The following is a 26051-nucleotide window of genomic DNA, read 5'->3' as shown; positions in this document are numbered from 1 at the left end:
CTAGCTCCTTATCAATCTATATTAATAAAAATGTAAGGCAAAATCTGTTGGAAAGCGGAAAACCCGAAGATGGCCTTCTTTATTTTGTTGTATTCGTCTCTTCCCGTAGATCCATATAGTGGAGAGAAATAGTCCATTCGATGTTTGCGCTATCGAAATTGATCTTTGTTCGTAAGTGGAGATGGATTTTCAGGCGAAATAACGCATTACCATATATTATATCTATCTATCTAGCTATATAAATAAAAATGTAAGGCAAAATGTGTTGGTAAGCGGAAAACCCGAAGAAGGGATGGTCCGATTTAAGCCTTCTTTATTTTGTTATATTCGTCTCTTCCCGCAGATCAATAGAGTGGAAAGAAAAATTGGAAAATTTTCGGAAAACTCTGAAGGAAGGTCGGAAAATTTAATTCCCACATGTTCGAAAATTACAACATAATAAGCGTTGTTATTCCATTCGATGTTTGCGCTATCGAAATTGATCTTTGCTCGTAAGTGGAAATGGATTTTAAGGCGAAATAAATCATTTCCATATCTTATATCTATAAAGAAAAATGGAAGGCCAAATGTGTTGGTAAGCGCAGAACCCGAGGAAGGAATGGTTCAATTTGCAAATATACTTCGTTGCATTCGTCTCTTCCCGTAGATCAATATAGGGGAGAGAAAAATTTGGAAAATTGAATTCCCATATGTTCTACAATTAGCTAAGCGTTGTTATCCCATTTGATATTGGCGCTAACGAAATTGATTTTTGTTCGAAAGTGGTAAAGGATTTTCAGACGGAATAACGCATTCCTATATTTTCTATCTGTATAAACAAAAATGGAAGGCCGAATGTGTTGGTGTACCCTAAACCCGAGGAAGGAATGGTCCGATTTGAGCTGTCTTTATTTTGTAATATTCTCTGTATCAAACATATATTCCATGCAACGGAGAAACATGTTATTGAACATTGTTGAAGAATCTTGAACGAGAATTGTGTCTGAAAATAATTTTATATTATAAGGACGAATTTTTGTAGAAGTACTAGACAATTTATAGTAAAAGGAAATTGTAAAGGGTCAAAGGGTAATCAATCCATGAAGAGTTCAGTGATTGGACTCACTAACGTTCATTTAGTGAGAAAATGTGGATATTTCAAAGTATTCAAATCAAAAAATCTATTTTGGGCGGGATGAAGTTCGTCGGGTCAGCTAGTAATATATAAACATAAAAAGTCTGACTGTCAGTGTCAATTCTGCGGACGGATCCAACTCATAGAAGTTGGATGAATTAAATTCCACCATTTGCATGCGATAAATAATTTAACCCTTTTTGTTCTTCGCGAATTCTTTCTAGCAAAATGGCGGTGGGGATAGCAATTCGCAAAATGCCACTTCAAATTACTCCAACAGTACCCCCGACGGGATCCATGGACACACATACACACACACACACCCGCACAAGCGGGCCTCAGCTCTAGACTCGGGTATTAATTTTCCACCCAATTAGCACAGAAGAGGCAGCGGTTCCATTCCTCGAGGAGTTATAAACATTTGGATCACGAGTTAGCTTATTTCTACATTTAAACAATATTTACGGGAATAATTTAAATAATCGTATCCGTAAGGAGATGGCGACGATGATGGTGGTGGTTCCAGTTATCGCGTCGCTTTGCTGCTTGAGATTTTGATACAGCAGCCGGATTGAAACAGAACGAAACTCGGTACGATTAAGGATACTCATATCGGAGGGTTCGTACTAAGTTAGCACCAGTAGACAGACCAGTTTCAGTGAGAAGTCGTCGACGTCGAAAGTATTGTATTTTATTTGGTTCGTGGAGGGGGAAAACATGCGACTCGAATATAACTTTTTACTAATTGAATCAATTTGGGGTTTTCGATGAATTTCGAGTTCGCTCCAAATAACATAATTCAAGCATATGTTTCAAACGTGAGGATTATCGAAACAAAAAAGAAAAGAAGCAACCAGATCGCTTTTTTTATCCGCTTCAAAGGACACTGATTTAATCATGACCTTGAAAATTTATCACTTTGAATGGATGCTCTGATGAGTGACTTTCTTCCGCTAATCTGCGACCATAAATCACGATTACTTACAGATGGTTTCGATGTGACAGGGCCATGATAAAATATGTGCTTTTTTCTGGCATTCAAATGTTTCTTTTCTACCAACTTCCTTCCGTATATTCAACGCACGACACGATAGTGGAAACCCCAAAGAAGCAACGTTTTATTGGATTTCCGATTTCCGACAGCGAGTCACTAAGCTTGGAAGGATACCCATACGATATTTTTAGCTGGCTGCTCTCGTATACTCCAAAGTATCAGCTGTGCCAATATCAAAACAGAGGAAAGAAAAGGACAATTGTTATGTTTTGGCAAATCAAAGTATTTCATAATTTTGGTTGTGGTCTCACCCCTTTAATCTCCGTCGGTGAGGAGTTGTACTTTCACGTTTATTATCACGAATAAAATACCAATTTTTGAAATCACCCGGTTGAACGTCTCACAGATTTAGATTTCAAACATTTCATAAATTTAATTTAATAACTATATAACTATGTATATTCGGGACACTTATTTTTATGTCTTATAAAATAATTTTTGTCTGTCCACAACTTTCCATCATATAATGTTGCTTATCAAATAGCGTTCTCCCTATTCCTGGATGGATTAAAGTAAATCAATCTTAAAGAACTACCGCACAAAGATATCGAAAGATTATTGGGAGGTTTTCAATTCATGACAACTGTTATTAACACAAGAACTACCAACCGGCCAAAATGACCGGTTGTATCATTTGTTCACAAGATTTTATCTTGAAATATTATGACTATGACTTTTTCTAAATGTAATTTATTTCCTTTGAAATTTTTATGTTTTGACAACTGAATATCACATGGGTCGGGTTGGAAGAAATAATAACTGTCGGTAGCTCTTATGTTAAAATTTTTTGGAAGAAAAATATGTAGATGTGTTTTGTTACAAATTTGGGAAAAAAGAAGGGTGGTTAATTTGGAGGACATGACCGGTTAGACGAAGGACGACGTTATTATGTGTTATTTTCATTCGTTCCATTTTTTTCAAATGGTTATGTGACTCGTGCGTGGAATAATCGACCCGGAAAATGAAATGGTTGACACCAAATCTAATTATTTAGGAAAATTTTGGTGGTTTTGAAAAAACCGTTGGTATTATCACTGGCGTAAGGCGTCGTACACAAATTGCGCAACGTTAAAAATCCGAATTTTGGACACCCTCCCTCCCTTCTTGAATGGCGTAACGTTCCCTGTGGAACTTTTGCCGTCTCAACGTATGCATTAATTATCGTCATTTATTAATACTTTTGAGGTTTCTTAAGCCAAAACACGCCTTGAATGTATTCCGAGGGGCAAGCTCTAGAATATGCGTGACCACAGTGCAAGTCGAAGGAAATTTCTCTGAGAAAAATCCGCCGGCCAGAACGGGAATCGAACCCAAACACCCGGCATGATAATGTGAGATGCTAACCACTCGGCCACGGGTGCACTCCTTCCCCCCTACGTAACGCAATTTCCTATCTCTAATACATAGTAAGTAACGCAACTAAGTAACTAAGTAACGACGCTTGACGTCAAAATATCTGTGAGGAAGGTGAGATTCCACTCATATTTGAAGAAGAAGAAGAAGAAATAGAAAAAGAAAAAGAAGAAGACGGATAAGAAAAAAAAGAAGAAGATAAAAGGGCATTAACAGGAGTCTTTTTAACACTAGAAAGCTATCACCAACACACTTATAACACGTGTTGAGGAAATGCGAATATGGTGACAAGTGCCAAAAAAGTGGACTATTTACTGTTCACAGATGTTTAGGGAATACACTAGGCTAAAAATTTGCCTACAAACATCAGAACTTACTGCGATATTTGCAAAATTACAGTGAATTTTGTAATACACTATAAAAATCCTGGTTTTGGTACTTTTTTGAAATCAATGAAAAAAAAATTAAATACATTTTTTGTTAGAGAAATAAATTATCCTTGTGCTGAATTTTTTGGAGTTTTCAAAACTGTCTTTCGATTCGCGGTGCGATGGTTGTTTAAGGAATAGTTCATCATCAAAGACGTAGGGGTAATTTTTCATTCAAACAGAAATATTTCTGTATGGGAAGATGTTACAGAGACGTTCTAGGAACCAAATGAAAGCTGGTTGATAAGGTTAATTGGACTTGGTATTGAGTTGGTTTGCAAAAAAATGTGTTAGTCCAAAAAATCTTTGAAACAACAGAGAAAAATCGATTTATCATTTCTTCCCGATATTGTTGCCCACTACACCTTCACATAGAGATTCCAACCTTCCTGGTTTTTCTGACTGATCCTGATTTTTCAGAAATGATCCTGATTTTTCTTGATTTTTGTACTCTTTACATTATTTGTAATAAAATTCGACTTCATGTCAAAGTTTTCTGTCATGTTACTTTTCCGGTTCACACTTGTATATATTTTACATTAAGTTAAATTCTCTAGACGCAAAGCTGTACTTTACTTTTTTTTATCTCTACCCACAATTGTTTCGTTGGAAAGCCACGAAAAAGTGCTAGTAAATTTCATAAAACCAGATTATCTGACGAATTTATGAAATTACAATGAGATTAAGTTTGAGGAATAACTTTGCTTCATTGAGGATAATTGTATGTAGAGGTATCCCCAGAGTTATTAATGTAGGAATACCTTTCAGAGTGTAAAATTACTCAATAGAAAATTTTTGAATCCACAGTCAATATAAAAAAAAATTATATGTAATTTTTTCGTTGTGATTCAAAGTAGAATCAACTTTAATGATGGCACTATGGTAAATATATCTATAACCGTACCGAATATCATAAAAATTAGGAAAAATTCAACAAGTATTCCACTGCTGATATGTTTTTCTCATTTGTTGAGTAAAGATTCATTCCAAAGCATGGACGATGAATTCAGTGAAAATTTGAATATTGATTTCTCTGGAATTGACTGTAATGATGCTGTAGGTTTTTCGGAAAAAAAAAATATAAACGTTCAAAAGGTCAGGCGGGGGGTCTCCGTAGCCACATTGGTTGCGCGTTCGCTTAGTAAGCGATCGATCGTGAGTTCAAAACTCAGGGCCCTCATTGACCATCTTTGTGTTGTTACAGAATAGCTACGTCCACGCAACAATCATCAGCGATGGAGATCGATCCACGGTCGAAATTAGATCGATTCATCCATACAACTGCTCTGCTCTGCAAGACACATCGGGCTGCTGTTCTATAAATAACTCAACAATGATCAATCAACTGTCTCCGCTGTCCGGTGGTCCAACTGGATAATGGAAGAACAGACAGAATACTCTTACGCCTAAATGGCTACTGTGTGAGTGTACTATATGTAATGGTATAGAAGAAATACTGGCGAATGGCAACTGTGTAATGTGCTAATTATAGATATGATAACCATGTGACATGTACACGATTAAAATTCGGCTCTGTTACAGCTAAAATGCTAATGAGCCTTAAATAAATAAATGGGATAAAAAAAAGGTCAGGCGAAACACTAGCATTTCCGCTTATGCGAGGATTTATACGATGCTTATTAATTGTTTTACACATCCGGTCTTCGCCCGAACAAAGATATACTCTGTTTCTGGTGGGACTTGGAATGGATTCTGTATTATGAGCTACTACTAAGGGTCTGTCTACATACCACGTGGACAACTTTAGGGGGGTAGGGGTTACGAAAATGTCTACGATTGTCCATTATGTGAGGGGTAGGGGTACAGCCAATGTCCACGTTGATACGTGAAATAAATGTTTCAGAAAATAACAATCACATCTATATTCAAAAATCAACGAAATCTGTTTTTCATTTTCAAGAACTTTCAAGCTTTGCTTCATGCTTGTTCTACATATTTAACAATGAAAAGGTTAAGCTGCCTGATGTTTTTTTTTCAAATACTTGTCAGTGTGAACACAATGGTAGAATTCGTGGTTTTTGAAGATGCATAAGATGAAATTGATACGGAAGTAAATATCTAGCAATTTGGTGTCAGAGAACTAATCACAAAGCAGTTTGTGAAGATTTGTCAGGTTGATCAAGAGCTTCTCGATATGTTACTTAATGTCCTATGTACAGTGTTGGAAAGAAAACAGCGTTTCGCAAAATACTTTTTCATGATTTTGTGAAAATGAACGTATTTCTTACAATGGAAAGCATGTAAACAAGCCATTGTTTTTATTCATTTTCAAATTTATATAAAATTCCAATTAATTGGATATTTTCATCCAATATTGTGCATAGATGTTCAATGGAGTTGGGGTCTTGGGATGGGGTCTTTGGATTGGGAAAGGCTATATTTCCCGTTGGGAAATATAGCCTTTAATATTCATTTCCTGAGAGATGGCTTTCGGATATGGGTGCCATACTGGTTGGAATTATTTTTCCTTGAAAGGGCAGTGATGCATAATTTGTATGACAATGAAATATAAACAATATTTTTTTCAATTCGCTGTGAACTTTAGATATGTATCTACTGAATAATGTGTTTTAAAATGCTGTTTTATATAAAAAAATATATTTTAAAACTCTCGTTCGTGTGCCATCTTTCGAAACAGTCCCTCAAAATGAGGTCCTGGTTTTTGACTATAGTTCTGCATCGTAAAAAAGGTTTTTTTTTTGCTGAGAACGGACATGCGAACGCGAAGATTTAATTTTTTACTTGCATTACCTTTTCCAAAAATGTACACTTTCGCGAGGAATTGAAATTCGAGCAATTTGAAAAAAAAATTGAAAAAATGTCACTTTACAAAATTAACAACAAAATTCGCACGAATTACAACAAGATTATAATTCGTAGGCCATCCTTAGTTTCCAATCGATCCAAACAACGTATTCGGCCAAGCTACGGCATGTGAAAATTTGAATCTCGCCCCACGCAGAGGTAGCTACTCGTTTAAGCTCAATATAACTCACATACTGCCCATTCTTCGGCAGTTATATTCTTCTATTCTTCGTGCGATCAATCTACATAAGTTATCGATTGGGGTTGGAACTGGTAAAAAAGCAGGCTAGTCCAGAATCGAAGCCCCAGTCCTATAAACCATGCCTTCTGCCTTTTTTGAAATAGCACGGTGGTTTCGATGCAAAAACGGCTGCAAATGATTCAGGATCACTTCCTTAACTCCTATTGACATTCTTTGTTTTAAAGAGGTTTTGAACTTTTCAGTTCATACGCCTCTAAACCCTTGAACTCCTAACTTTTTATTCGTGTGAGTGGAAAAGTCATTTGAAACAGTCCTTTCTGATAAACAAAATCTAACATGAAATGAATTTGAAATGGAACAAGGGTGCAATCGAGGTGTTTACTTGGTAATTTTTAATTAAACAATATTCAGGAATGTCCACGTGGACAACAGGGGGAGGGGTCTGGTCAATGTCCACGCTTGTCCACGAAGGGGGAGGAGGGAGTCTAAAATCGTGCCTTTGTGTCCACGTGGTATGTGGACAGCCCCTAAGTAACCTGTTCCTCACATGTATGGCTCGCAGCAGTTTTCGACGAGGAAGCAAAAATGTTTTGGATGGATAGGATATTTAAACTGTGTGAAAGATGGCGAAAGATTGTGAAACAGAACTATGGATATAAAATTAAATTATAATGCTTTGATTGACAATTATGTTTTTGTTTTCCCATCAACTTTTCGGACAACCCATTATGAGGTATCCTGATTTATCCTGATTTTTATTTTCATTCCTCCTGATTTTCTAAAATTATAGTTGGCAACCCTGCCTACACACACCAACATAAAAATATGTACGTAAAATATTCTAATACCTAAAAGTTATAGCTCGATATGTGTTGATTTTTCACGATGTTACAGCATGTCAAAAATCACTTAAAATTTCCGAATTTTTTTGTCGAGTGTATATTGAAAAAAATGGAAACAGTACTGCTCCCATATTCGAGTGGTTAGCGTCACACACTATCAGGCCGGGGTTTTGTGTTGGATTTCGGTTTCTGCCGGTGGATTTTTCTTTTTTCGAAAATATTCAATTGTTTTACTATTTCTTTATTAACGGTTTAGGTATTAAAAGGAGGGACTCTACTCGGGGAGGTCGAAAAATAACGGATTTTCGTGATTTTCTTTTTCTGGATATTGGTTTTGAATTTTGGTTTTCGGGATATTTTGGTTATTGGTTAATGTATATTTCGTACTTCATATTTTTTGGAAGACAATATAGTGATTATTATGCTGTTGGCAGCTGGGTGCGTGGATGCTCTCTCTAAAACTGGTGGTACGTTTTGCTCATAATCTTTTTGCCAAAATGTTCCAACTTAAATTCCATTATTCAAAAAAATCACGAAAAGCCGTTATTTTTCGACCTTCCAGAGTAGAGTCCATTCCCTTAATACCTAAATCGTTAATAAAGAAATAGTAAAACAATTGAATATTTTGAAATCACTTATTCAAACGCCCTCCTACCGAAACAAACTGATCACCTAGGTCGAGGAACTCCTGATTCGATTTGATCATGCCTCTGATTTTGCTAAGTGGCTGTAATTAGAATTTGCCCGTAATACCCATTGTAATATAGCAGAGACTTTTCCTCAACTTATTTTTTTTCTCAATACTTTACAACTAATGATGTTTGATGGACTTTTGTGACTATCATTCGTAGTTTTAAAGACGGAAATAACAATGAAATGTGGATTAGTTAATAGTACAAATTTCTCATAGCACCCTTCGGAGGGCTTGAACCATTTCATTGCTAATTGTGCTAACGATGTATGTTTATACTTCATTCAATGTTGTGTATAATTTAGACGAATAAATAATTAATTCAAACGCAAGCAAGATCAATTGAAATGCGTAAATCATACTTCTTATGCTCCCTTTTATCATTAACGTCGACTGACGCTAAACGAAATGCAGGCACCGTTGAGAGATAAAATTCATTAGATACTGCAAACATCAATATTATTTCAGCTGCGAGAAACCTCATTCTTTTGTTTACATCCAAACTGGTGGAACAATATGATGAGTAGTCGCAAAAACAATCAAATATTCATAACGTTTACAGCTTTACAGTAAATCATCTATCGCCATTCCGGTGCAGATTACCAACCAGGCATCTCCATTGCGTCTCACGTCGAGACGTGATTAATAAACTCCACCAACAATTTGATATAAAAGTTTATATTACTTCCTTTTCCGCCGTTTCGTCGTTTTTTCTTTCTTGCCTGAAACTGATTTTGCCGGAAGACAGTCAACGCCTGAAGGTATTTGATAATAGGGTTTCCAAAAATGTGCGAAATGATCGCTCGAAGCTTAAATTGTCCTAGTCTTTGTTTTTGTTTTAGCACTACGCGCTCCTTGGGTGTTAAATCTGGGGTGGGATGGGAATCGTGTTCTATCCGTCGGGTTGAGAGATTAACCGTACCCTTCAACCTTTCAGCCAGCAATGGTATCTAAGGGATCAAATCTCCCTGGCATGCAAAGGAAACAATGAGTGTTTTGATGCTGTTGACCTTCTAATCTTTTGGGCCGCCATCCTGTCGGAAAAGTGAGATCATCGAGTGAAGTTTTTACTTCATTTTTTTTCTGGCGGATAATTTGTCTATTTTTATATTGTTCTCATTTGAAAATTAGGGATTATCGGCGGAACGTGTTGCCACTTATCGTCGGTTTGTTTGCGTTATGGATGAGCGGCAATTTTTCATTCAAAAAAGGCGTTCTGTGTGGCTCATAAAAATAAATTGTTTCCTAGGTAACTTTTGCACTGAGAAATGACTTTGCGTCACGGCTACTGTCATTAAATCTTTGACTCTGTGGAGGGTTGGGTGGAGAACACGCAAAGCAAATATTTGCTGCATTTGCAGCATGGTGTCAGGCAAGAGCAAAATTATTTGAGAATTCTATATCGAACATGTTCATTTGTGACGTAACTTCGCAATGAAGAATTTTCACTGGGGAACAATTCAATAAATTTCGAGTAATGAATTGAGAACAGAATGCTGTATTTGTGGCTTTGAAATTTTGACGTGGGACTACGTCTAACCGGAATATATGGAGGGTAAAATGAAAACCTAAACACAGAACATGCAAGAAAAAATGAAAGATTTCGAATGCTTATAGCTCGAACATTTCGTACTGGATAGGAGAGATGTTTGCATCACTTGATAGGGAATATTTCTACGCATCTATCGCAACTAACAAAATGTTGTTTTTCATTAGATAAACAATTGAATAACTGTAAAATATTAGGCGTTATCTAAACGCCCTAACTGCATCGTTTTGATTGGCCCGATTTACGGTTTCCCTAACACAGCCATCAAAACCAAGCAGCCTAGGGGAAATCGGCATTGCAAATTCATACAAATCGGGGGTATTTTTGTTCCGATTGAAATGTGTTTCCCTAACACAGACTTCAAAACCGAGGTTTCTGGGGAAATCGGCTCTGCAAATAAATGCAAACTGCGAGTACTTTTGTCCTCGCTTGCCTTTGTGCAGAGTGGAATATGTCTGTCCTAACATGATCTTCTAAACTTAGGAACCTGGGAAAATCGTGCAGACACTAGAAGCGAATGAACTTCCCAGTTTCAAGCAAATTCGAGATTCGAGAAGTATGTACACTTTTGGGATGTAAACTTCAGAGGGAAATGTAAAATAAAATAATCGTTTGATAATTTTTTTTTTGTCTTTATTGGAAAGATTTTCAGCCTTAGGCTGGTTCATCAAACGTTTGATAATTCTTCCGTACATATATTTTGTTCTAGTCATCATACCAAACGTAAAAGGTCCGTCATTAAATTTACTTGTAACGAAGAACAATCAATCACAATAAATGAATTGACTTTACACGGCATTTGTTCATTTTTTTCACTCACAGAGCAAATATATTGAACTCAATTGAATTTGGAAACTGTTTCATTCAATCAAGAATTTAATCAATACAAACGAATGATTGCTAAGCTAAGGTAGTTCCACGTGAACCTTGCGGTTATATCATAGATATAACCCACTTTTTTTTTTGTCTAGTTTATTGGTGAAAACACAATGTGAAACGGAGATGGCAGATTGAAGCTGAAATCATACATTTCTAATATGTTTGTCAACTTCGATGTGATGTGATAAAAAACACAAAACGATTTATAGTCGCGATCGAGAAGCCGATCAGAACGGTCGTTTTTCCGAAAGGGTGCCCGATTAAAGTGAGAGTAAATTTCAAATTCTATTAAAAAACTTAACACACGAACAAGAGACAACATGGCCGTCAGTCAAAGAAATCTGCGAGAAAGAACATTTGTTTAAAACTTTTCCGAAGCCATGAAGAAGCCAAAGATCGAAACGGTAACGGATTATATGTTCAAAGTACTGAATATTCCAACCGAACGACTAAAATCAGTGCAAGCAAACTTATCACGTGGTATAACATATGTTGAGGTAGACACGGAAAAGTATGCTCTAGAAGTGGTTGAGAAAAATGATCGTAAACACGAGGTCAAGTACAACGATTACAAGTTCGTGGTACCTCTACACATGGAAGAAGGATCAACACAAGTTCGAGTACACGACTTACCACCGCAAATGGACAATGAAACGATTAAAAACGAGATGACACGATATGGTGAGGTCTTGGCGATCAAGGAAGAGTTTTGGGAGGCTCCATCGTTGTTGAAAGGCATAAAGAATGGCATTAGAGCAATTCGCATCAGAATCCATGATCAGATACCATCGTACGTGAACATTGCTGGTCATTTCACACTGATCACGCATAAGAACCAAATTATCACGTGTCGCCATTGCTGCAAGCCAGTACACATTGGGATGAACTGTGCGGAAGCGGGGCAGGTGATAAAGAACAGAACGAGCGTAAATACTCGAATGAGCAGACCCACTTCGTCGTACGCCGGACAACTTCGTCCAGTAGATACAAGAGACAATCGTGATACGCGAGAAGAGAACTCAACACAGGGGAGCAGCGTGGTACTCGGACAGATGACAAATTTGAATGAGTTAAACAAGCAGCAACGATTGATTGAGACGAGTAAGAAGATGGATTCTGCTGCTCTGAAGACGAAGAGTTTTCCGACAAACTCTAGTAAGAAAGAGACAGAGGAGGCTGTTTTTAAGATTCCTGATGGAGCAGTAGCTGTAAAAACACAGAATGGGTTCTCTGAGCTGATGGAACGTGGTGAAGAGGATGGTTTCCTTTCTGACTCATCGTCGTGCTGTTTGAATAGCCGTAAGCGACAACGTCGGAATCAAAATCAGAAAACCATTCAAGTGTAAGTAATGGGAGATATTGTCGACATTACCTATGCGATCGCAACATTGAACGTAAATGGAATTTCCAATATGACAAAGATTGATTCAATGAGAACATTTATAAGGTTGATGGAACTAGATATTATATGTTTTCAAGAGGTTGAGGGGGAACATTTTGAGATGTTCGGATATGATTTAATTTATAATATTGATCATTGTAAGAAGGGAACAGCTATAGCCATTAGATCAACCATAAAGTATGACCTGGTAGAAAAGAGTCTAGACACACGAGTGAATTGAATTATTGTACTAGTCTTTGTTTTTGTTTTAGCACTACGCGCTCCTTGGGTGTTAAATCTGGGGTGGGATGGGAATCGTGTTCTATCCGTCGGGTTGAGAGATTAACCGTACCCTTCAACCTTTCAGCCAGCAATGGTATCTAAGGGATCAAATCTCCCTGGCATGCAAAGGAAACAATGAGTGTTTTGATGCTGTTGACCTTCTTTCTAATCTTTTGGGCCGCCATCCTGTCGGAAAAGTGAGATCATCGTGTGAAGTTTTTACTTCATTTTTTTCTGGCGGATAATTTGTCTATTTTTATATTGTTCTCATTTGGAAATTAGGGATTATCGGCGGAACGTGTTGCCACTTATCGTCGGTTTGTTTGCGTTATGGATGAGCGGCAATTTTTCATTCAAAAAAGGCGTTCTGTGTGGCTCATAAAAATAAATTGTTTCCTAGGTAACTTTTGCACTGAGAAATGACTTTGCGTCACGGCTGCTGTCATTTAATCTTTGACTCTGTGGAGGGTTGGGTGGAGAACACGCAAAGCAAATATTTGCTGCATTTGCAGCATAGTGTCAGGCAAGAGCAAAATTATTTGAGAATTCTATATCGAACATGTTGTTTATTTGTGACGCAATTTCGCAATGAAGAATTTTCACTGGGGAACAATTCAATAAATTTCGAGTAATGAATTGAGAACAGAATGCTGTATTTGTGGCTTTGAAATTTTTGTCTAGTTTATTGGTGAAAACACAATGTGAAACGGAGATGGCAGATTGAAGCTGAAATCATACATTTTACATGTTTGTCAACTTCGATGTGATGTGATGAAAAACACAAAACGATTGTTTTTGAAACATTACAGTAGAGAAGCACATGTTTTAGAATGATCATTCAAGTTTTGAAAAAGTTTCCACTATCTCAATCGCCTTGGTTAGATATTGCCCAAAGAACTGGCGATTCATTTATTTAATTCATTATAACTTGCGCAAATTCCGGTGTAACTTTACTTCTACCCAACGAACGAGCAATGGTGATTAGGAATATAACGAGATTTGCGTTGCGTTTATTCCATGCTATCTAATTAGCATTAGCTAGAGGATTATCTATATACTGTGCTTCATTAGACGTTTGTTGGAGGTTTGAGTGGTCGGAACGGCAACGTGGGTTGTACTCTGTGGTAATTTACTTTCTGTATAAAATTAATCATGCTGAACGGATTCCATCTGGATACCATCCAATCTCTAAATTGGTTAGGATTAGTGTATATTCTATTACGGAAGCTGAGGTGTGCATCGGGCGTGTTTAGTTTGGTGAACTATTTATTTTTTGTTATGAAATAGCTAATGTAAGATGATGACCTTTCAAAAACCCCTCCACGACAACGAAAACGACTGCGAGTGATGATGCTTTAATCAAGCAGCTCTAGAACAAGGATTAATTTGTATCAGTAGATAGCAATGTTGACTGCCACGTCGCCTGTAATTGTAATTGAACAAAAATTATACAAAATGTAAATAAAACTTCAAAATTAACTGTTCCGAACTTGGCGATTTCCTTTCTTCGAATTCATGTGCAGAAGATAGTTTGATTTACTCTACGGTGGTTTATTAACGAATGAGGAGGTACATTACGCACCCTATTTTTATTGTACACGCTATAGTGATTTCTATTGCCTATAGTTCGATTGTATATTTGATCGGGTTATTCTGGAATATTCACTCTAAACAACTGAACTTTGCATTATAGAAAATAAAGTCCCCGTTCGATACCTCTCTCGAATTGTATTGCCAGATATATTGCCTTTTATTGGATTCTGCAATGTTCATGTTTAATGTTTCGTACGAAATACTTTTGACTTTCTGTCGTACTCTATCAGCTATCAGTTCTATCAGTTTGGTGTTTTAACTTTGAGTTCAAGTTTTATTGTTGTTATTGAGTTTTTTTTATTGAATAAACAGATGTGAATAAAATACATTGTGTTTGTTTGACATTTTATTTGCTACTTGTTTTGGCCGTAACAGTAGTACAGCAAAGTTCTAGCGAAGTACAAAGAATGCTTTCAGGTCAAAAGCCCAATGAGACAATGGCTTGAGGTGTGTTTCAAGGTAGTTTAGAAGATACGAAGCTAGTTTTAAACTGATAAAATTCGAATGAAAACTTTCACATACGGAAAGAGACAAATACAACAAAATAAAGACGGCTCAAATTGCACCATTCCTTCTTCGGGTTTTGCGTTTAGCAACACATTTGACCTTCCATTTTTTTATATAGATAGGTAGAAGATATAGGAGTGCGTTATTTCGCCTGAAAATCCATTCCCATCTTCAGATAAAGAACATTTTCGTAAGCGCGAACATCGAATGGACTAACAACGCTTATCATGATGTAATTTTCGAACATATGGGAATTCAATTTTCCGAATTACTCCGACTTTTATTCAGAGTTTTCCGAGAATTTCCCGATTTTTCATTCCACTATATTGTTATACGGGCAGAGACAGACGCAACGGAACAGAGACGGCTCAAATCGCATCATTCCTTCTTGGGGGTTTGCGCTTAGCAACACATTTGGCCTTCTATTTTTATTGATATAGATACGGCTATACATTTCCAACATTGTTACTGAATCTTCTCATATATAAAATTCTCGTGTCACGATGTTTGTGGTCAAACTCCTCCGAAACGGCTCGACCGATTTTAATGATATTATACTCAAAAAACTTGGTAGGCATGAGAATAGGTCGCAAACTATATATGATACCGCTAGGATACCTATTACTTTATATTTGATACCGATTAGGGTGGTCCCATGCAAATAAAATCTGAATAACTTTGTTTTCGTATTTTTTTTTGGTATAAATTTGGCTTGAAAAAAAAAACTTATAAACATATATAACCAATTTTCACCCTAATCTCCTTTTTTATCGCGATATATGTATTTTTATATAAACGATACCAAATAATTGATTCGTCGTTCGTTTTTTAAACAGGACGAATTTATTTACGTTGTTTAATGCCAGATGGCACTTCGTCCTCTTAATCGAATTTCACCCTACACATACGCAAGTACCCTCAATTCGACTAAAACTAGGAATATCGCCGGTGAGCTGGAAGCCTTTTTGGATGAGCACAATGAATTATTGAAATTATTCTAATCACACCCATGCTCGGAATGCAAAATAACAGTCACGCTATTGTCGTCAATCCTGATAAAAAAAACGATTGAAGAGCACGTGTGTAGATCCAATGCGCCACAGTTACTTTAATTATTCGGAACATCATTACTCATTTTGAATTAATATTTTAATATCATGTGGTTGGAGGAGACGAAACAAACAAAAGAGTGCCCTCGATGGATTCTTATGTGTTTCGTTTGATAAATTGGCGCAGTCAGGACAACGTCATTCTAGGATGTCTTGAGCTGTGTCAATAATCCATGGTCAACATATTCGCAAAGGTAGAGAGCGAACGACTGCGATTCCTATAAGACAATCAACAGAAGCGGTTCGAGGAATGATAGCGAGACGCTTTCATGAGTAACACCTACACAGCCTTTGTTCAAACGACGTATTTCACGTATTTCGTCCAACATGTTGCTGGATGTATACAAGATTTATAGAAGAATCGTTAAGTTCGGACTGTTTTCTAAGTATTTAAACAACATCGAGTAATGATTTTCATCCAAATTAAAGCAATTTAAAATTATTTTCGTGTTTGCTAATCTGATACAGATTAAATTGCTCCACGAATACGGATTACTTATTTTGAAGTTTATTTTGCGCCGAGGCAAGGTTGCTGCATTTCATAGCACGAATGATCAGATTTCTGAATGCAAAAGACGAATCCTGAGATCCGATCGATCCGGTCCATTTCTCTGTACATCATAGATCTCATCTCCATCTCCACATCACACTCAGGTTCGGGAAGTTCCCACGGTCCAATGCAATACACGGTCGAATCTTCACGTATCTGCTTGATACCCACGTGAAATCTATCCTTCATCGATCATAATCAATTAATTTTATAGATCGTTGAAATATTTGAACACACATGTATTGCAATACATTAGTTATTTTTTATTCAACAGTCAAAATATTCACTAGAAGTAATTTATATGGCAGAACAACGTTTGCTGGCTCAGCTAGTTTCATTATAATATAAAGTTGTCTTTTTCGCCACCTGCAAAGAAACGGGGTTTTCATTTAAATAGAATACTAATTTGATACGGAAGAGTTAATTTCAATTTTGGAAACGTGAATTTTGCCTGAAAATCAGTTATTCCTTGAAGCTCCCATGAACTAGTAAACGAAACTCAATGCCGTCAACGCGGAGAGCAGAGACAAACTTTATTGGTGCCGCGAAAAGGGGGTTCATTAAGAAAGATCATTACATATACCGTTCTGAATCATATTTCGGACGTTTAGGGCCGCTTAAACAAAATGTTCAATTCAACAATTTAAGCGAATAAGAATCAAACTTCGGACACTATTTATAAAAAAAAGTCAAATTTCGGACACTCTGTTTGCATAACGGTTTCTTGTGGTTTTAAGTTCAATTCATATTTCTGTACAATTATTCATGCAACAAAATGATCAAAAATCCGAAAATAACAACAATATTAGACTTCACGTGTCTAAAAGTGTACTGCAACCTTCCATGCACAAACAAATGTCTTGAAAATTATCTACAACCATTGATGACTGGTAAACTTGTAATATAACATTTATCACTTGTTTTTTCAATTAACTTGAAATAATTTTCAACAACCCTTTTTAGTGATATTTGCAATCATTTATCTGTTCCTCTGTTTTCCCCCAAAATGCTTGTCGTTTATTGATTTTTCATTGTAGCTTCATGGTTTAAAATACCGTAAAGATTATATTGCTTCAATGATAATTATATATTTGAATTCAAGTTATTTATTGTTCAAGGTAATAAAATAATTGAAGTTTGTTCACAGTGCACAGAATTCACAGAGAATCAATATTCATTATTCTTAATTTTTTTTTATACAGTCTCATCTGTTTTGTCATCATCCTTTTGTACCAATTTCGCTTTTTTAATTCTTCAAGCTTTTTTGATCTTTTTCAGTTTTTCGAGTTTTTCTTTCTGCTTCATTCGTTATTCCTGCCTCCTCAACTTAGCAAAAGTTTGTATTTCTTTTTCCTTTCCTCAAGTTTTTTGGCGCTTCGTCATTTCAATCAACTTCCTCGCAGGTTCTACTTCTATATACAACATATCCCAGGACTCGCTTGTGGCCACTGCAAGAGTAACGTGAGGTTTACTTTTACCGTGAGTTAATGAGTTGCCAGGATATACGGCAACATAGGGAGGGCTCAACGTTTCTTCTATGTTTGATTTTTTTCATTAAAGTTTGTATGTGTGCAAAAGGCAATAGAACCTTTCTGGGGGAACAACTTGAAGTTGCATGAAGTGGCCAGTCCGAGACTACCCCGTTAGCGGAAGACTACATGTAGCAGAACTATCCTACCATGGGAGGCATGAAGATTTTCAGTAAGTAGATGACACGTTTGATAAAGTATAGATTGAACAACATGGTTGGCAGAAATTCTAATGCTCCATGTTAAACTGCAGGTTGACTTGAATGATAGTAAAATTTAAACTTGTTGCCAGAAACAACGATTTATTTTTCAACTAATGCAGCTCAATACTTTCGTTGCTATAGGGTAACAAAAAAAATGGTTCTAAAAAATACTGATTCACTGCCGTGATCTCGCAAAGTGACGCAAGCGCCAAAATTGACATTTTACTTTTTATGTTATAAATCGACAAAGAATACCAAATCTTTTCAAACGACTGCGAAGTTTTGCAGAAATGTGAAAAAATGACCCCAGAAAAGCTTGAAAACGGAATGGCGTAAGCGCCATTTCCCTTATGATGTGACGTAAATTGAATGTGATGTGATTTTTTATCCGTTCTGATGGCATAGAATGAACGAGCAGAACAGCAAGTTTCACATAACATTTTTCGTAATGGACGTTTAGCACAATGAGAGTCACATGCCTTCTTTCTTGTAAAAAAAACATTCCTGAAAAACTCGTCATGCCAAATATTTCAATCGAAAACAGTCGATCCCCATGCAGTGCTACATTTATAAACGCAATTTTATTTTAGAACTACAAATCATGTACTTAGAAGCTTACTGTTTGAAAGTCTCGTCAAATACTTAAATTCATAAAATCAAACTCATCTCAAAAGAAAGTGTAAAGTGTATCGCTGTTCTCACATATTGCACATCGCGATTGTGACTGAATAGTTATAACTAATCAGTTTAGTAGTTGATTACAAGGATTCCCCAAATGTCTTTTATCTTCAGGAATCAAGGGACAAAGCATATTGACGATGTTCACTTACCTCACCTGCTCAATTTCTCTTTCGGATGAATTGAAGCTTAGTGTTGATCGAAGGGTAAATGTCGGATTTGGTGATCAGCTGCACTCTTCTAAATTCTCCATCAAAACGCATCTTATAACAAAACTCAAAACATCCTCGCGAAAACTGTATTTGCTTTAAATCGGATAATTTCGGACGGCATTATTTTATTAAACACGGATGTTTTCAATTGCATTTGGGATTGGAAAAAACGGTGCTGTCCATAGTTGTTACAATCGGGTTCTCAACTACGTTAGCCTGCTCGACGCATGCTCAAAGTCGGAAAATGGGTAGAACTCTTCTCCCTGATGCAACCTCATGCTTCACTCAACGGTGGCATGTTGTAGAAAATATTTGGAAACAGATTCTCGCATACATTGATGGATCAACGCCAATCGGTTGTGGCAACAACGAATAAAATTCACTATTTTCACAACAAACTGGCGTTGATAACATAGCTTAAATAAAACTGAATTTTCTCAAAAATCAAGCTGATGGCAATAATTTTCCATCAAGTATACACATTTTGTACAGATCAGATTTTCGTAATGCACGCGTATGCTGATTATACAGGCAATTTTAAGAAAAACCTCGTACTGAAAATTCCCCCCCTGGCGTTTGCGTCACTTGGCGAGATTACGGCAGTTCAGTCTATCCTATAAATCCATATCGCATTAATAATCGCACGGGACGACCGTGCGAAGTAAAAATGGAAGTAAGAATATTTGCGTATCAGAACGACCGCGCAGAACAAGTACGGCTCAGGACGACCGTATAAAAAAAAAAAGAAAATGATAATGATAAGAGTGTGGATCGGGACACCCGTGCTGTGTAAAAATGGAAGTAAAAATATTTGTGGATCGGGACGACAATATAAAAAAAAGATAATGACAAGACTACGGATCGGGACGACCGTGCTGTGTAAAAATGGAAGTAACATTATTTGCGAATCGGGACGACCGCGCAGAACAAGTACGGGCTCGGGACGATCGTATGGAGAACAGAACTTGACTCGATATTTTGTTAATTCTAACGAAATTAAATCTACAATTATCAGTATTATGTTATACTAGCCGACCTGGCAAACTTCGTCCCGCCCAAAATTTATTTTTCGTTATCACATCCACGTTTTCTTACTAAGCTCTGTTCATGGGTCCAATCGCAGAGTTATTCATTGATTGATCTTCTAATCTATCCTCCAAAATTACCTTTTACTATAAAATTCCTAGTACTTCTACCAAAACTCGTCATTATAATATCATATTATTTCCAGACACAATTCTGGTTCAAGATTTTGCACCTTTTGCAAATAACGTGTTTCTCCGTTACGTTACATGATAAATTTGGTTTTATTTGTTCGATTAATTCTCGTGTAATGCAGAAATTTGTGTTTCATTTGTATGGCAGAACCAGCCCCCCCTTCTCCTTAAGAGAGGGAGGAGGAGTATCTAACAACCATAGATTCATTTATTACACCCTAAAACCTCCACATGCAGAAATTTGTGTTTCATTTGTATGGCAATCTGTCACGAAAACCTTCTCCGGCCCCTACATACCAATTTTCATGTCGATCGGTTCAGTTGTTTCCGAGTCTATAATATCAGACATACAGAAGGACAGACAGACATCACACCATTTATATATATATATATATATATATATATATATATATATATATATATATATATATATATATATATATATATATATATATATATATATATATATATATATATATATATATATATATAGATAAGCTAAATCAACATCCGAATGGCATTATCTGTAGAGCCCAAACATGCCTTTTATGATAGTGTCTTATTACTTAGTGTTTCCTAATAGATGAATATAAGAAACCATTGAAATGCTGCTCATATAATTACTATTATCTGTACACTGCAATGTGATAAACGAAGAGAAGCAATTGTGTTTTTTGATGTTATAATTACCTAAATTTCTGCATTTGAATCTTCAAGTAGATAACGAAACAATCAGATCAGTAGTAAAATTTAAATAATATTAGCATTATAACTCCTCGAATTCGACATCGAATACTCAGCATTCACTCATACCGTTGGTGTAAGTCACTCCACCATCTTAAGCGCTTGATCGTGATATTGGTAAATCATGTTGCTAAAATTTCCAACATTACAAATTGCTTTCACAAATTCAATTAATTGAAAAACACGAACCTGCTGTTTTTATCATATCCCAGAGTATTCAGGAAAAAAGTACTATCATAGACTCGCAAGAAATCCAGAGCATCTTTTCCAGATATTTCACTAAATTTCCGCCAAACCTTTTGGATTTTATCCGATAAAACTGAAACTACCGACGGAGACGTTTTGACTATTATCGAAAATGTAACCTTAACCTAACAACAAGATACTTGGCAATGAGATCGATGAGGCGTTAGAATTTCTCAATATTATTCATGTCCCACCAAAAAAAACTTATCGTTAGTCAGGGCATTGACCCGTATCGTACCAAAAGTTCGATAAATACAAATGTTCGAAAAACGGCAGTTTTGATAATTTTTCATGGCTTTGGAAGGCAACCATATGATAACGTTTTTTCACTTGATAGCATAATTCATTAGTTACCGCTTACCATCAATTTCATTTAATTTTGTATAACTTCATCGACCAATAAATTCATTAAAAGCAAGTTTGTGCGGAAAGTTCGTAACGTCAATCCCTAGGGACCGACAAGGGGCTCAACGTGTTAAATGTGCAATGACTCCGGATCCTTAGTGACTAGATATTTAGTTCGCACATTGAGAGAAGCAACAACAAGGGTCTAATAATCTCTAGTGTTAAAGAGTTGATCTTGGTTCACTACAAACATATACGAACATTCCAATATAGATGTTCTGTTTAATTCAATTTTGGACTTCATCCAAACAATGATTCGTCGCCATAGCAGAGTGCCAAGGCCCTCGTTCAGGCCGCGTCGTATACATTATTCATAGTGCACAGACAGATTGACATTGGGCGGAAATCACCCATGAAAAAAAACATCGATCCACCTAGAGCATCCCACCATTTGGATTTTGAGAGAAAGCTTTCAAACCTATTACACCCCTGAGTAGCTCACGAGTGGAAGATAATATAAGTAGATGATAATATAAGAAAAAGATTTTGGAATCTGCCAACACAGCACCATCTGTAGCTTTGTCTCCGGTGTGTAAAATATAGAGGGGATGTGAGTAGAATACAGAAAAACAACACAAATCCCGTCCGTCCTTATTGCTACCGTGTGTTTGTGCCGAGGGAAGAATTACGATAGAAACTAAAACAATCTGTGACAACAGACGGAAAACCTTAAATCCTTTCTGAATTACAACGCGGGTAGATTTTGAGTTATTTTTCTACAATACACATTCTGTCTAAGCTCTCTGTTCTCTGTTGAATTCTATGAAAAAATGATTATGAAAAAATTACATTTCAAATAATATCCATGTTTTATTCGTAGCGAAGCTATCAATGTGAACATTTTTAGAGTTATTTATCCATCCTCGAGTTGACCACAGAAAAACTATAAAATCAAACCCCAAAGCTGTAGCGATAGATGGAGCGGGTTGTTTATAAATGGCTTAGTTTTCTCCGAAAATTCCCCCGATGAACATCGTACGGGATGTGAAACCACATCTGTTATAAATACATCTGTAGAAAAACAAAATTGCGTGACCATTGAATGAAAAAAAAATCACTTCTCGTTCTGTGGGAAGAGATTTTTTTAAATGAGTTTCTATCATTGGACATTGGTGCGCAACACGTGTCGCGATAACAAATTGAAAATTAATTATCACTCAGTTATACGCAATCGAAAGAAATTGACTCGAGCCAATAGGAGGAAACATTACGTTCACGTTTTCCTGGCCCCCATTTGAAGATGTATTGAATTTAAACGCTCCGTTGAAACGTCCACCCGTTAATTGTGTTATTTGAATAAAATAAATCGAATCCACTTTAGGCACAAACTCTGTCGCTTTGTCGTTCAGCCGAATAACAGCGGCAACAACACAAATCTTCCCGCGGGTCGTTTGTTTGCTTTACGGGGATACGTTCTTGGCGAGTTTTAATGGGCGTTTTATTACTACGAGCGTGGGTGTGGGAAGCAGTTTACGACTTTGATTCGACTTCCAGCGTATCGAGGCGCTATCGCAGCAATATCCCGCCTTCGTTCCAACCAGAGCGGGTGTACGCGCAGTAACGTTTAATGCTGTGTACACATATTCACTTTATCATTTTCATAAATTTAATATTCATTTGTTCGCGCTGTCTATTTCCGCCCGAAGAGGACAGAAAAAATCCCGCGTCGATGGATTTATGTTTGAAGATGGTTTCCGCCGAGGGACCATGTCACTGTCACTTTTTGGCTTTTCTTCTGTCGAAGACGGATTCGGTTCCGGCTTTAGGATTTCGTCGGAGGAGTTCAGATTTGGGTTTAAATTGAATGTGACGTTATTTGAAGTGTCGAAGGAGCGCTGTAAAATGATTTCGTATCCGATTAGCTGGAAGGTAGAGATCTTATATTTAGCCGCAGGGATTTTTAAACAGATTTCAAAGCGTCAGGAAGTCTCAATTGGTTTTGAATTGAGATCAATGTTTGTTCCTTTTCACTAGATTCATTCTACTACTGTGAGACGCAGATCACGTCGGTATAATCAAAACGCGTACGAGCGCGGATCAATGCTCACGTTGTTCAATGATAATAAAACTTTTAAGGAGTCAGCCAAATTGTTCAGGTTTTATAGCCTGATGAATAGAAGGTGGCCAGAGTAATTTATGGAAATAATTTCTAGTGATGCTGTTCTAATTTTTCTGCTTTCAATGTCAAATGTAATAACTGACAAATCAGTGATACTCATTCAGAATTCATAAATGTTCCGAAATGACGTCCAGGTTGAAGATTGTTTAAAGTCATCTAATGTGGATTTCTCTAAACATTTGTAGAGGCAGACAACACCAAGCATACATGAACTAAGATGCAAAGCGAAGAACGCTCTCTGGGAAAGTCTGTGGTTTTGCAAACGATCCACTATCTCTTGAGTCTCAGGGAGAAGATAAGCGACCGAACTAGATTCCAAGTGAGGGTGAATAATACTCTTTGTTATACTTCTTTATCCAGACCACCTGTTTGAGGGCAGGAAATGAAAAATATCAGTTGTATTAAAAAGAAAGCCATTGTTTCCAAACAGAAGGCGTTAATAATCTGTATCTCGCTTCGTATGAGTGCGACCGGACCAACCGAACCGGACCGGAGATAAGTGACGTTGGTAAGATAAGAGTTTTCACTAAACACAGCTCTCAGACAATTTTGTGATGACTTTACTTAGTATTGTTTTAGAGAGTGTCAAAAATGGACATAAGTAAAGAGAAAATAACCGCTAAATTATTCGCGAGAGTAAATTCCATGAAAAAAATAGAATCATTTTGGATTTTTGTTTATGTACACCTTCCGTAACAACTATGTTACGCAGCACTAAAGCGGCCTTAGTCTTTGTTTTATTTCACTGTTACTCGATGGTGAAGATGGACATACATTCTGTCAAATATATGCCGGGAATTAATGTTTTCAAAGAAAATGCTTCATTTGTAATCTAAACACTTTGCGGACCGCTCACGAGATTTCTCGTGTATCGCGTTCCGTCTGTAACGGATGGAACACGAGATAACGCGTGTTTTCTACACTTGATGGTTAAATCCATGGTCTGCCAAGAATTTCACAAGGCCTACCGATGGTTCGCCTTCGTCTCATCCAGACCGAAGGGAACGATCTCATTCGTAGCATCCGAACAAATGAAGCGTACAAGTTTGCCCCAAAACGTGCAGTCCTTAATGTGTAAAGTTATATTATCGCCTTCAAAATAGGTCCCTTCTTCTTTTTCTAACGAACAATCCAGTCATCGAAACACTTTTATAGTAGTATTCAGGAATTGCCTCCAGTTTACGCAGAAAATTCGTTGTTATGTCTTCAATGTTGTCAAAACGAATCCCACGAAGCGGTAATTTGAGTTTCGGAAATAGGAAACAGTCACACGGGCCATATCTAGAAAATTCTTTCACAATGGTCCTCATGGATCCTCAAAAATTTCAAAAATTACAAAAGTATAGGAGTTTTGTAGGTTTGCTTTCATTGTAGAGAAGTGTCCCGTGACCTTCTCAGATTTCTCATGGATAACCTCCAAAATATGTGAAGGATTAAGAAACTTAACAAACAATTATTAAAAAAAAAAGTTCGGTCAGTCGCCGAGTAATCGTAATATATTCGATTTTCTGGATTTCGTTTCGTCGAGTGATTGGGAGTCCGCGTTTACAGAATCCTATCACTTACCGCAGTGAATTCTGATTTTTTACCATACCATAACATTTGTCCACCCAATGAAAATAGCAAGGGAACCACAGAGGCGACCCTTCTGGCCCCGAATATCATACTAACATTCCTTTCCTTCCCCTGGTGACTGTAAGGATGTGGTCAGCGTCGTTATTGACTATTAAAAGTTTGAATCGCTGAATCTTGCACAATGTATTGTTGCTTCAAAGTATCACTCAGTGTGTTCTTTGTGCAATTTCGCTGGTTCAGGTCCATCACGGAGAGCAACTACGAAATGTACGGTCTACCCAAACTAGAGCTCAAAAATGCATTCACAATTATCGATCGATGAGCTGGTGCATTATCGTGGTCAAAATTCAAGTGTTTTCCTTCCACGAATCTGGCCGTTTGCGACGAATTTTCTTTCTTAAATGCCGCATAACGCCAAGGTAATACTCATTATTGACCGTAAACGAACTAAATGACACATCGCGCTCAATATTGATAATTTTCATAATTCTTGATTGTATTAACTTCTTATAGTTTTCACGGTTTATAGGTCAAGGGCGCCATACTTTTCTATATTTTTCTCGAAAGCTTAAGGCTTTTCACATGCCATATCTAAAAACCAGAGAGGCACTTTTTTCGCTTTTGAGCTATGATTTTTCTAAGTTCACATGTTTTCAGTCTTCGTTCAATATTCGTATGCAACTAGACTACCAAGCGCCTATATTGATTTATAGCGACTGTGGCATGGTCACATTATGAATACTCATTACAATTTCTCATCCTA

General features: G+C 36.8%; 1 protein-coding gene across 2 annotated transcripts in view; it reads right to left on the bottom strand.

Annotated features, from left to right (window-relative positions):
* LOC129780275 (FMRFamide receptor) overlaps positions 1-26051 on the bottom strand; it is a 239646-nt gene that overhangs the window by 50396 nt on the left and 163199 nt on the right. The window lies entirely within an intron of this gene.

This window comes from Toxorhynchites rutilus, chromosome 3 (assembly GCF_029784135.1).
Source record: "Toxorhynchites rutilus septentrionalis strain SRP chromosome 3, ASM2978413v1, whole genome shotgun sequence".
NCBI classification, from domain to species: Eukaryota; Metazoa; Arthropoda; class Insecta; order Diptera; family Culicidae; genus Toxorhynchites; species Toxorhynchites rutilus.
This window is presented reverse-complemented; position numbering and strand designations above follow the sequence as displayed.